The sequence below is a fragment of the Nilaparvata lugens genome, chromosome 8 (genome assembly GCF_014356525.2).
Source record: "Nilaparvata lugens isolate BPH chromosome 8, ASM1435652v1, whole genome shotgun sequence".
Lineage (NCBI taxonomy): Eukaryota > Metazoa > Arthropoda > Insecta > Hemiptera > Delphacidae > Nilaparvata > Nilaparvata lugens.
In genome coordinates, this window is record NC_052511.1 from 2,432,627 (window position 1) to 2,445,546 (window position 12,920).

The window sequence follows — 12,920 nt, forward strand, 5'->3', positions numbered from 1 at the left end:
CTAATCGGTGTGCGCCCAGCCTTACTTCGCTGCTCCACTATGAGAATACATAATGTATAAATAATAAACAGTAGAGACCAAAATAACAAAAAAATGCAAGTTATTCGGGGGCCGGTCAACAAGTGGCCACCCTTCCAAGGGAAGTGCAGAGCACTTGTCATCGAATTACAGTTCAATACAAACAAAAATAAGAGCAAATCAATACTATAAAGGACCTTCATTCCTACAACATAGAATATGCGAAAACATTAACATTTTGGAAAATTCATCATCAAATTTAAATTGAGCTTGCGAAGAATCATAAAAAATGTGTGAAAATGTTTACTAGATTCATGAAATCTGAATAATATTTATTTGGATATGTATCATACATTTATTAATTCAGGATATATAAAAAGAACTAATTCCAAAAAGTATAGTGCAGCTAATGAACTTCAAGATTAATTACATTTTCAACCAATTTTCACTTCATGACTCCAACTAAACGGCTGACCTTGGGATGTTGGATGTCTCCAGTTGACTCAACTCATCCGACTAGACATCAAGCATTCGACCCAACATCCCATTCACGGTCCAACGTCGAATCCAACATTGAATGTTGGGCCTCAAATTGTACAAGATAAGTGAATGGACCGCTTTAGGTTCACGTTTGAAGAACCAGCCAATCAGAGAGCTTTCACAGAGAGAAAGTTTGCAACGGTGTAGCTGTTTTGACAAAGAGATACTGTAGAGTGTAGAGAAAAGATAGCATGAGAAAATACCCCATGGTTTGTAGAATTCATTCAAAGTATGGAAGTTTTGTATCAAATGTTGGTGTTATGTATCAAGTTATGATACTGTATCATTTTGTGATTGATACGGTATCATTCAGGGTGATACTATAGAGAAAAGATAGAATAAGAAGATATCCCATGGCATAGGGCGTTAATATTCCAAATTTCAATGTTAACTCAAGCCGATAGTCCTAGTAGTTCTTTTTCGTGAAGTTATTTGACTCTGGTTGTCTCTTAAGTAGAGCGTACACTAGGTCGGTGTCCGCGGTGCGAAGAATTTTCGACCTGGAATTAAATACATGTGTTCAAATGTACCTCAGTGCACTAGGAGCGTAGTGAGGTCCGACCCCGCAGAGTCCAGAGACCTTTCGAGATCCGCGCCGCGCTCCTTCTGCACGGAGGTCAGGTCGGAAATTTTCCGCGCTCGGGTAGCTTCGTGAGTGCTCGGCTGTTTCCGACCTCAGCTTTAGTATACAGCCTGCTGTTCTGTCGTCTTGCAGTTAACATTCTAATCAATTACCTACGATTACGGTAAGTTAATGGGATGTACCAACATTTTCTCTTTTTTCATTGATAGTTCCTCTTTCTCAGCTTCATCGACAACTGCCAAAAATAACATTTCTTCATCAGAGTCATTCATCACTCACGTCTGCCACTTTATCACAACCTCAAATTAGAACTGACTCCAATTAGAACTCTTGACTTTAACAACTATATCTTAATTGAAATCGCAATTGACAAGTCTACATCACGACTAACTAGTCCAAAACGGCGCCGAGCCGCACCGCGCCGCGCTCGTTGTGCACGGACCTTCCATTTTCCGCTCTCCTGCACGCCGCGCCGCTCCAACGACCTAGTGCACCCCCCTCTTTATAAGGCCGGTTTCCGAGCTCGGGATTTAGCTAACATAATGAAGATTACAGAAATATCAAAGAAAATAAATACAGTAAATTATGTATACAAAGAACGGAGGACGATTATGTGGGGAAAAAGATTGACCACTTGGGGCCGGTTTCCGAGCTCGGGATTCAGCTACGTTCTAGGCTTGAAGCAGCTAGAGTCAGAAAATTTGCTTTCCGAAACGGGGCGTAGTCGTAGTTTTTATGATAATCTTCATTTTCTCAATTCTATAATTGGAAACGTTTTTCCTTGACGAAATGAATCATTCCTAAATAATTCAAAATAGCTGACACTTTACACTATTTTCTCTTTATTTTAATTTGTGTTCAATCTTCTAATTTTCCGTCATTTAATTTAAACGTGGACTGCGACTACGCCCCGTTTCGGAAAGCAAATTTTCTGACTCTAGCTGCTTCAAGCCTAGAACGTAGCTGAATCCCGAGCTCAGAAGCCGGCCCATAATGTACCGTTCTTAGGCTCGCCGCAAAGTGGACCCACGCCACTCCAATCCACGCCTTGGGATGTTTTGTAAACCATTGCTATAGAATTATTCATGATCAATCAGCTGACAAGTGGATTATTCATTGCATGTATTATTATCATTTCACATATGTCTGGAGAAGCATAGCAAGGCGTGGAGTTGTTTCTTTTCTGGTTCAAAATTTTGTAAAATTACTCAAAAATTTCCAATTTATAGAGATTTGAGTGAGATATTTTTGTTGTTAGTTTTAAAATATCAAAATTTAACATTTTTAGTTTATTCATTAGTTTTGAAGTGTAAATTGGAATTTTTAAGTGAAAAGTGAAATCCAACCTCCTTTTTTGAGACTTTTATTTGTAAAAATTTGGGAGAAGACAGTTTTGGGCTATGCCTGTTGTCTTCTCCCAATCATATTTTAATTATGATTTGTGATTGTGAATAAAATAAATAAATAAAAAATACCACGGCGTGGGTTGGAGTGGCGTGGGTCTACTTTGCGGCGGGCCTTTAAGGCTCACCCGGTCAAACCAGTAATAATTGACCGAGCGAAGTGAGGTCTAAGATTCAAGTCGACGGTTTGGCATTTCTCTTAATGTTTAAATGTTTGAATGTTTAAATGTTTACATGTTGCGCATTTACGGCGAAACGCGGTAATAGATTTTCATGAAATTTGACAGGTATGTTCCTTTTTTAATTGCGCGTCGACGTATATACAAGGTTTTTGGAAATTTTGCATTTCAAGGATAATATAAAAGGGAAAAGGAGCCCCCTTTATACGCCAATATTGGAGTAAAAATCAGACTATAGAATTATCCATCATAATCAGCTGACAAGTGATTACACAGATGTGTGGAGAAGCCAGTCTATTGCTGTATTTCCATAAGGTCTATAGTTCCAATCAGGTACTTGTGGTGGATGAGAGGTGTGAGGTACTTGCGTGAGGTCTACTGTTCACAAAACTACGCGTGGCCAGTACCTTCTATTCTAGGTACCTTGGTAGACAGTTTACTATAAAGGTGCGTACAGATGTACGCGCCGCGAACATGAGCAATTCACTTTTAATCAGCTGATGCCAAGCTTTTTATATCTATATCGTATACCGTTTCTGTAAAATTACAGATATAGTCAGCTGATTAAAAGTGAATTGCTCATGTTCGCGGCGCGTATATCTGTACGCACCTTAATACTACCCGTTCAAAAACATCGAACATCTTGATAATTAAATTGTTGTATAAATTAGAATAGGACCCGTTTTGGGCGTAAGTTAGCCTGTGGTACTTTTCTGTAAGTTGTGTAATTCTGAATGATTGAATAAATAAGAATAAAAATAAATAAATAAAATGTATTTTTCCATCAACGTAGTAGACAGTTGCAGCCAGACCTGATAACAGCGCTCACACTCACATTCCGGGACGACACGTCACGGTACGATATAGGACAGAAAGCTCCATGTTTATTTAGGATTTTTTTCTAGAAATTTTAAATTGATGAATTTTTTATTATTATTTTTGAGGAAACATAACAACAGGTCAATGTAACTTACTGAGCGCGAGGTCTACTGTTCACAGAACAACTAGTAGTTAGTAGTCGACTGTAATCAGCTTGAGTTAACAGTGAAACTTGGAACATAAACGACCTACACCATGAGACACCTTCTTATACTATTATTTTTCTATGCTGATTAATTTAGATAAAATAGATTGGGCATTAAAGTCAAATATTCTGGAATGTACAGTTGATGGACAAAGGGGTCGTGGGAGGCCCCGGCTACAGTATCTGAGACAAGTGACGAAGGATCTGGGTGCTATGAGCTACAGTATGTACAATGGCAAGAGAGTAGCAATGGACAGATTCGCATGGCAGGCTGCCAACCAATCAAACGATTCAGCTGAAACAAGAAGAAACTCGCTGTGTATCATCAGCCTGCAACGTACACTTGATGCCATCACATTAGACCAACTGAACGTCTTAACTTCCAACTTGTTTTACTTTCTAAAAAAATTGTCAAAATAGGCACGTCGTGATGAACTGAGATCGTGAGCAACTGAGACCCTTCCGGAGCAACGACAGGCAACAGGTAGGTGTATAGAGAACCTGTGCCAGACTGCTTTGGCTCTTGAAGCTGTGCAAAGGCTAAAAATAAACATTTTTCTTGTGATATTTTTCAAAGTTTTCCCAGGAAAACATTTTTTCTGATCATTACTTTTATATGAGCTAGAGTATGAGCGCCTAGAGTTTAAATTTTTGGGACAGAACATTTCAAATTCTACAGTATTGTTGATCTAGTAAAACTTTCCTGAAAATATCAATTTCTAAGATAGTTATTCAATTTAATAAAAAAGACAAAAAATAAATTGAATAACTTTCTCAAAAAATGATATTTTTAGAAAATTTTTGTTTTACTAGATCAACAATACCATGATGAATCTATCCTCTAAATCTCATGAATTTATTTCTTACCGAATTTGAAATGTTCTGTCCCAAAAATTTAAACTTTAGGCGCTCATATCTCAAAAAGTAATGATCGAAGAAAAATGTTTTTCTGAGAAAACTTCTTAATTCTGATAGCTTAATAGTATTCAAATCGAAAAACTTTGAAAAATATCACCAGTGAAAAGTTTTTTTTTAGCCTTTGCACAGCCTTAAGCTTAAAGAAAGCAGCGCAGAAAAAAACAACAAATAATTATAGAAACAAAAACCTAATCTCAATTATACAAACAAATAATTTTTTGCTTGAAACCTTTCGCTGAAGACACAACAAGTAAAACAGTTTGTAAAAGAAACAGTAAATTCGTATGACTTTTGTTGGTAGGGAGTCCCTTGCTGATAGGTTCACGTCACCTGAATATATAATTTAAACCAGTAATGGGCTTTACGACTATCATAATTCATCCGGGACCGACAACATAACGTGTCCATCCGATAACAGTTTGTATAAGCATGCTTGTACAAGACTGCAGTATCGTTAGTGGCCAGCTTCACAGGTATATTTTATTTATTCATACAAATACAATAGTATAATATTTTACATAAAATCTGAGATCAAAGCTCAAGCGATGTATGAAACGTCACCTTAATTTGAATTGATTGATTGCTACAGCTGCTAGCGACTGAGCGGTTATAGCCGCGCGGCTAGAATGTTAGAGTCGTCGCTAAGACTGGCCACTGAATCCAGTTACACACACATCGATTTTTGGCCGTCCTTATAGATGATATTAGACTGAGCGGACAAACATCATCTGTGTAATCTAATAGAATAAATTCATAAGGACGGCACAAATCGACACGTGTGTGTGTAACAGGCTTAAGTCTGTTGGGTTTTATTATTTAAATTGGATAATCTTTTTCAATATAATTGCTAAGATCATTATAAGAGTGAGAAAAAGTGGCAACTGACATTTTCAAGTGGTCTTATAAGCGAGTTATGGGTTGTTGAAGTGCTAACTTTCTAGATTCCGTTTTCTTTCCAGATCATAAACGGTTTCGACTATATTATTCGAACTTCTCTTAAAAATTCAAAAAACGTATCTTTCCTAACTAAAACATTTTATTCCCCATATTGTTCATAAATAAAAAAGTAACATTTTTTGTAAATTCTTGTTTATTTTGGCTTTAATCGCGAAAAAACGCATATTAGAACAAAGCCAATGATATACTGAATGTATTAAAAAAAAACACCAATGGAAAATTTGAAACCGTTTATGATCTGGAAAGAAAACGGAGTTTAGCACTTCAAGAACCCATAACTCGCTTATTAGACCACTTAAAAAATTTCAGTTGCCACTTTTTCTCACTCTTATAATGATCTTAGCAATTATATTGAAAAATATTATCCAATTCAAATAACAATAAAAAGGTGTACCAAACAGACTTAATGGTGGATATGCATGATAGGCATGACATCATACATTGTTGTGCCAACGTTGCGAAAGGTATCAAACAAACATTTTTGAGGTAAAGTTTTTGTATCTCCGATTTTCTGTTGCTTAATTTTTCTTCGCTGATCTATCTGAGAAATTATTTTTGCTTCATTATATTTTCTAATTTTTCCAGTGATTCATTCATTCTTATTGGTTGTCTATTTCAAGTATGACGCCTTTCACAGATGACACAACATGTGTGTTCACACATGTACAACACTCTTGTCCTGTCGTTAGTGGGCCTAAGTGTGGTTACTGACAACAGGACAGGTGTGTCGAGCATTTGTGGACGGTCATGTTTTCGAACAAAAAAGAGCTTCAAATAAACCACTGTATAATTACAAATCATATAATGATACAAGTATAATTTAACGTCAAATAGAGCAGCAAATAAAAGATGGACAACTAAAAAATCTGGTGTGGCGCACTCACACAACTTTCCTTGCCGTTATTAGAATTGATCACCTGACGCTAGTGTTCACGCGCATCACAAGTCTACTCTTATAAACAAAGATCTAAGCCAGCTGGTGACAGGACAATAACGCTGGAGACATACGAAGTCTGATATCTCTTCATAGTGAATGATTTAATAGAATCAACAGTTGCCAACAGTTTGCAATTGGATAATCACATTTTCTCGAATTTCGAGCTTAATTTCAAATTTAGGTGAAAATGTTACTCAACATTAATTGAAGAGATTTTTATGCTCAATCTTCTCCACTCGATTTTTTTTGTTTAAATATTGTATCTGAAGCCTGATAATTGGGAATCTGAAATCCAACTTTGCATAGATGGGGCGGAGCTCCTGAAATTTTTACAGATATGGGACTTGTGGCAATTGATAGAGCTCATCAATGACTATTCCAGGTATGAATTTAATCAAAATCGTTGGAGCCGTTTTCGAGAAAATCGCAAAAACCCCTGTTTTTGACAACATTTTCGCCATTTTAGCCGCCATCTTGAATTGCATTTGATCGAAATTGTTCGTGTCGGATCCATATATTGTAAGGACCTTAAGTTCCAAATTTCAAGTCATTCCGTTAATTGGGAGATGAGATATCGTGTAGCCTACACAGACGCACATACACTCATACACACAAACACACACATACACACTCACACATACAGACCAATACCCAAAAATCACTTTTTCGGACTCAGGGGACCTTGAAACGTATAGAAATGTAGAAATTGGGGTACCTTAATTTTTTTCGGAAAGCAATACTTTCCTTACCTATAGTAATAGGGCAAGGAAAGTAAAATCGAAAATACAAAACACAACCACTAAATATTTTGTTTCAAGTCTTTCTCTGATGACACAACATGTATGACGAGCATGTATGTGCACACATGTTCAACACACTTGTCCTATCGTTAGTGGCCACCCTAAGAAATTGCACCTTAAGGGCCTCCCAAGGCCGGGTCGCAATCAAATCAATCACTTCACAATCATAATACTGAATAAAAAATTATTATCTATTAAAATAAAAAATCCAACTAATGATCCCACTTTTAAAACTAACTACTTTCAAAAAGCAATGACAGAAGGCTAGCAAGAGACCGATTTGCAGTAGGCAAACTCGATTAGACCGAATATCAACATCAATTCAGTCTATTCTCGAAATGATCTAATGCAAATAAGGATGAGATCAACACGCCTGTTCCCTTCAAGTTTGCAGCCTTCTGAAATCACTTATCTAATCTTAAAATCTAGGTGAGTATGTGTGACACTACAATATTAAACTACACATTTAATACCATCTACTCTACATAAATGAACCGAAAAATAACAATATAAAATCTATTCTCATTGGATTTTTATCATTCATTTTCATAATTTAATTTGAAAATTAGTTATCAGTAGTAACAAATAACATTCTTTCTATTTTCTTTGAATCTAATTTTTATCATTTATGTTAATGATCTTCCAGCTGCCATAAGCAATGATTTTGTTAAGTCGTTCATGTTTGCTGATGACTTGGCTATTCAGATCAAATGTAATAATTTATTAAATTACTCTCAAAATTGTGTTAATTTAATTGTTGAAGACTGGTCTGCTGCAAATTCACTCTGTCTTAACAAGGACAAAACCCAAATGTTGGATTTTGGCTTCACTTCTAGTAGTGACAATACAAAATTTTTGGCATCACATTGCAGAATAATCTTAAGTGGGAGACTCATGTAAACTTATTATTTAAGAGAGTTTCTAAAGGTTTATTTTTATTGAACCGTTTGAAATTCTTTGTTAACCCAGTTGTACTAATTACTGTCTATTATGCATATGTTCATAGCCATTTGTCTTATGGTATTGTTGCCTGGGGGAATGACACTAACGTTAAGAGACTGTTTGTTTTGCAGAAGCGTGCAATAAGAGTGATTGCTCATGTCCATGGTCGAACACATTGTAAACCTCTATTCCAACAAATGAAAATATTAACTGTCTCTGCTATCTATGCTTTTGAGTGTTTAATGTATATAAAGAAGAATCTGGCATTTATTCCTTGAATAATACTGTTCATAATCATTTTACTAGGAATGCGTCTGCTCTTAGAGTGAATCAATGTAATTATTCATACACACTAAATGGTTTTATTGAGTATGGCATCAGACTGTTTAATAATTTACCTGATAATATTAAATGTCTAGAGACTAAATGTTTTAAGAATAGAATAAAAACTTTCCTTGTTGAAAAATGTCCATACAATAAAAATGAACTGTTAGATAATATGTGATACATAATCTGTGATCTTATGACTGTTTTCTTATCTGTTTTATATATGTTTTGACTTTGTTATGCATTTGGAAAAAATGTTACAGCAATAAAAGAATTTGATTTGATTTGAATGAAGCGCGTTAATTTCAGTGCTGTATTAATTTTAATAATATTTATCTATTCAGACAATAATTACAAATGCGGCTACATAGAATAATTTGTATATAATCATCAGAACAAATTAATTATCAAAATATATTCTAGAAATAACTCTCCCAGCAAATTTATTTATTAAGTTAACCAAGTAACAAAATTTCATTTGAAAATTAGTTATCAGTAATCACAAATAAAATTCTTCCTATTTTCTTTGAATGAAGCGCGTCAATTTCAATGCTGTATTAATTTTAATAATATTTATCTATTCAGACAATAATTACAAATGCGGCTACATAGAATAATTCGTATATAATCATCAGAACAAATTAATTATCAAAAGATATTCCAGAAATAACTCTCCCAGCAAATTTATTCATCAAGTTAACCAAGTAACAAAATTGTGAATTGAAAGAAATAAGAAATTAGTTCAATAGTATTCAAATAAAAGCTTATATAAGTTCAACTAATTGAATAGGCCTACATCTCACAGTAGTTAATCATGAAAGATAAATGATTGATTATTAACGAGAAAAGAAAAAATCTTATAACAAAGTCTACTTATAGGCCCATAATGTAATGGCAAGCAAAAACCTGTAATTTATAGCACTTCTGGAAATTAACCTAAAATTTATTTAGTATGAATATTTAAATTTGAATAATTACGGAATGAACTAATAAATAAAAAGTGAAAAAAATAATAATAATCTAGTATAATCCGATCTCACCTTGTCTGATATAGAAATTCTGCTATGCTAAGTTGAATGAAGTCGGTTCCAAATACCATGAACTTAATATGATCACAATTGTTACAAATCACATTTTACAACCGATAAACTTCAGAATAAAACCAAATTTTACCATATTCTAGCACTGAATTGAGAATTTAATTGTAAAATTCGACTAAAATGAGCACAAGTTACCACAAAAGAGCAGCTTCAACACAAACCAACAGCCGACATATCGAATAATAAAAGTGACTGAAAATGAAAAGTTTTGAGTTCAAGACTATCTATTCCACGACAACCAATCACAGAAGCCGTCTATCAATGGAAGAGAAGTTGCCTTCTCTGATTGGTTCCCGTCCAACACGGCTTTTGTGCAACACGGCCATAGGCCAAACTATTCAAAACCGAAATTAAGGAAATCACTTCAATTTAACCACAAATTATGGCTAGCAAATATTAAAACCTCACAAAACAGCATATAAACGAATGAAATAGGTTAATATCAAGCGAAATACTGAATTTAATACGAAAAACAACTCCAGTTTTAACCCCCACCACAACCACTACTGACACGACAAAAGTCACGTAGGCCTCGTTATCATAAATATGGGACAAGCGGACTCTTGTCAAAAATCAAATATGGCTGCCTCCATGGTATCATAATTTTAAATTCCAAATTATGAGAAAATAAATGAACTCATGACATAAGACTGGAAAAGGCAATGGATGTACTAAAACTTATGAGAAAATGCATTTTTTATATCAGTGGAAATTAATTATAATATTATGTCAAATAACAAGGGCTAACATTATTTAAGTGATATATAATTTGACCAGTTGAGTTGAGTCACAGCTCATAACTGAAGGAATCTTATAATATTTCATGTACAAAAAATAACAGCAAATACATAGAAATTGCAATAGAAAAATAATTTAATGAAATAGTCTTACCTTGAACAATGATTTGCTTTCAAACGTTTCAAGATTTAATTCTCAGTTTTTAATAATATTGTACTGTATTACTCAATATTAAATTACTATACAGCACTACTTAACACATTTTGGCCCTAGAATAATATTGTAATCAATCAATTGAAATCAATAAATTCATCTATTCATCCGACAACATTCAACAAGTCGACTGGCTTTAACTTAACTTCAACACAAACTGGTCAAATTTTAAGAACAAAGGAGAAGAAGAGCGGTTTTGGGTTCGAGACTCACCCATATTTTGGTATTTTCCACACGTAGGCCCGGTTGCACAAAAGCCAAAGCAACGGCTTCTCTGATTGGTTCTCCTGAAATGAATCAAGATTAAAACTTAACCATCACATACCTAGTACATTAAAAGCGAAATGATATAAATCTCAAAAACTATGGCTGAAAAATATTTAAATCTTCTGAAAAGGCATTCAAACTAGCAAATTTATTCAATATCAGCCGAAATATTGAATTCAAATGAAAAACAACCCAACCTTACAACCCCCAACACAGCACCTTTGGGTGAAGTAAACTTCTACTACGTTCTATTTATTTCACAAGTAACAGAAGTTTGACAAATACAATCGAAAATATTGGCTTAAAACCATTGAAAAATTCATAACTAAGCTCCCAAGCAAATATAAATTATTATCTCAAGATTGACAATAATTCACAACACATTAGCTAACCTATCATCAATCATCGTCAACCAACTTAAAATAGCAAATATGGCTGCCTCTATTGTATTATAAATATTACAAATTATTATGAAAATATGAATCAACTTACTATGAGATTCAAACCGGAGATAATACATAATATGATGAAAAACTACATCCTCTAGCTTTAATTCTTACTCAATTTTTTGAATATTAATTCATTACAAAATATAAGTAATTTCTAACAGAATGGTCTACAGAATATTCTAAGTATAACTTTATTAGCTAAACTGGTTTCATAAACTTATGGGACTATCAGTTATCTTAGCAGATTATAGATATTTAATAATAAACACAACTGCATTAGCCTAATAATAACTGCATCAGACTGAAAAATGTAGGTTGACCCTAAACCTAAATAATAAAGATCAAAAAAACCTAGCAAATAAAATAAAATTTATAACTAGAATATGTAGCACTATTCATCAAACAATAATATCAAAATTGAGAATTAGCAAAATGTCAAATCTACAACTATGACTTGAGTTATCGTGAACAAGACTAATATAATTAAAACTTACTGTGCTTCAATTATCAACTGCCAATATTATGTTATGTTTAGCTCCGTAATATTTAGTTTAATTCACGCAAAGAGTTAATTATTCATTTAAAATTTACTCAGAAAATCCACACTACACAACCGCACTGCCAACTGCCATCCATTTTTCAATTTTCAACTGTCATCAAAGATCAAAACAATGAACAAAGATGAAATCAAGTTAGTGGTCTTTGAAGATTCAGACAGCAGAGCGTGTACTTCTAATTCTGACCACTTGGTAGCAGCACTAGTCAAAAAATTCCCAAACGACTTTCTCTCCCGAGGAAAATCCAACGTACTGCGCATGTGCTACTATAGTAAGATCTACGTTGTCAGTGAGGGGCACTAACCTCCGTAAACAACCTCTGTTTACTGAGGTAGTGTGAGGGGTCGCATGAAATTGGGAATATCTTAATTGGGAATAATAACAACTCAAAATATCTTGCAGCTGGCCGGAATTGGAAATATATGGAGCTCCGAATATGTTGACAGGCGGAACTCCGAATATCGTGCAGACCGGCGGAACTCAAAATATCTTGTCAGCTGGTGGAATTGGAAGTATGTGGAATTGGAAATATATCAAATTCACAATATCGACCGTTATTAGCGAGACTGTGTAGATGTGGGATGAAACAAATTTATCGCAAAACAAATGAAGGGTTCTATAGTTAACCTAAAATAAATTCATCAACACATCAACAGTCGTCAGTCTTGTTTGTTGAAACAGATAACAGAGTTTTGAAAGCTTGCATAATATGTATGAATATAATGAATACCGTATAATTGAAAAAGAATGCAGACCAGGTCTAAAAGTATTCTATTCCCAAATTTTGATAATGAAAAACAAGTCCAAAAATATCAGCCAAGTTGTTTCTACTGTTTAAAGTTCAAGTCCAATATTTCTATTCAAAATTAATATATAATGAGCTATGAATTACCCTGAGTGGGCTAATTAGTCCATATCATTCCAGAAAATAAATCAGACTTGAACCATTTCTCAATAACAAACACATT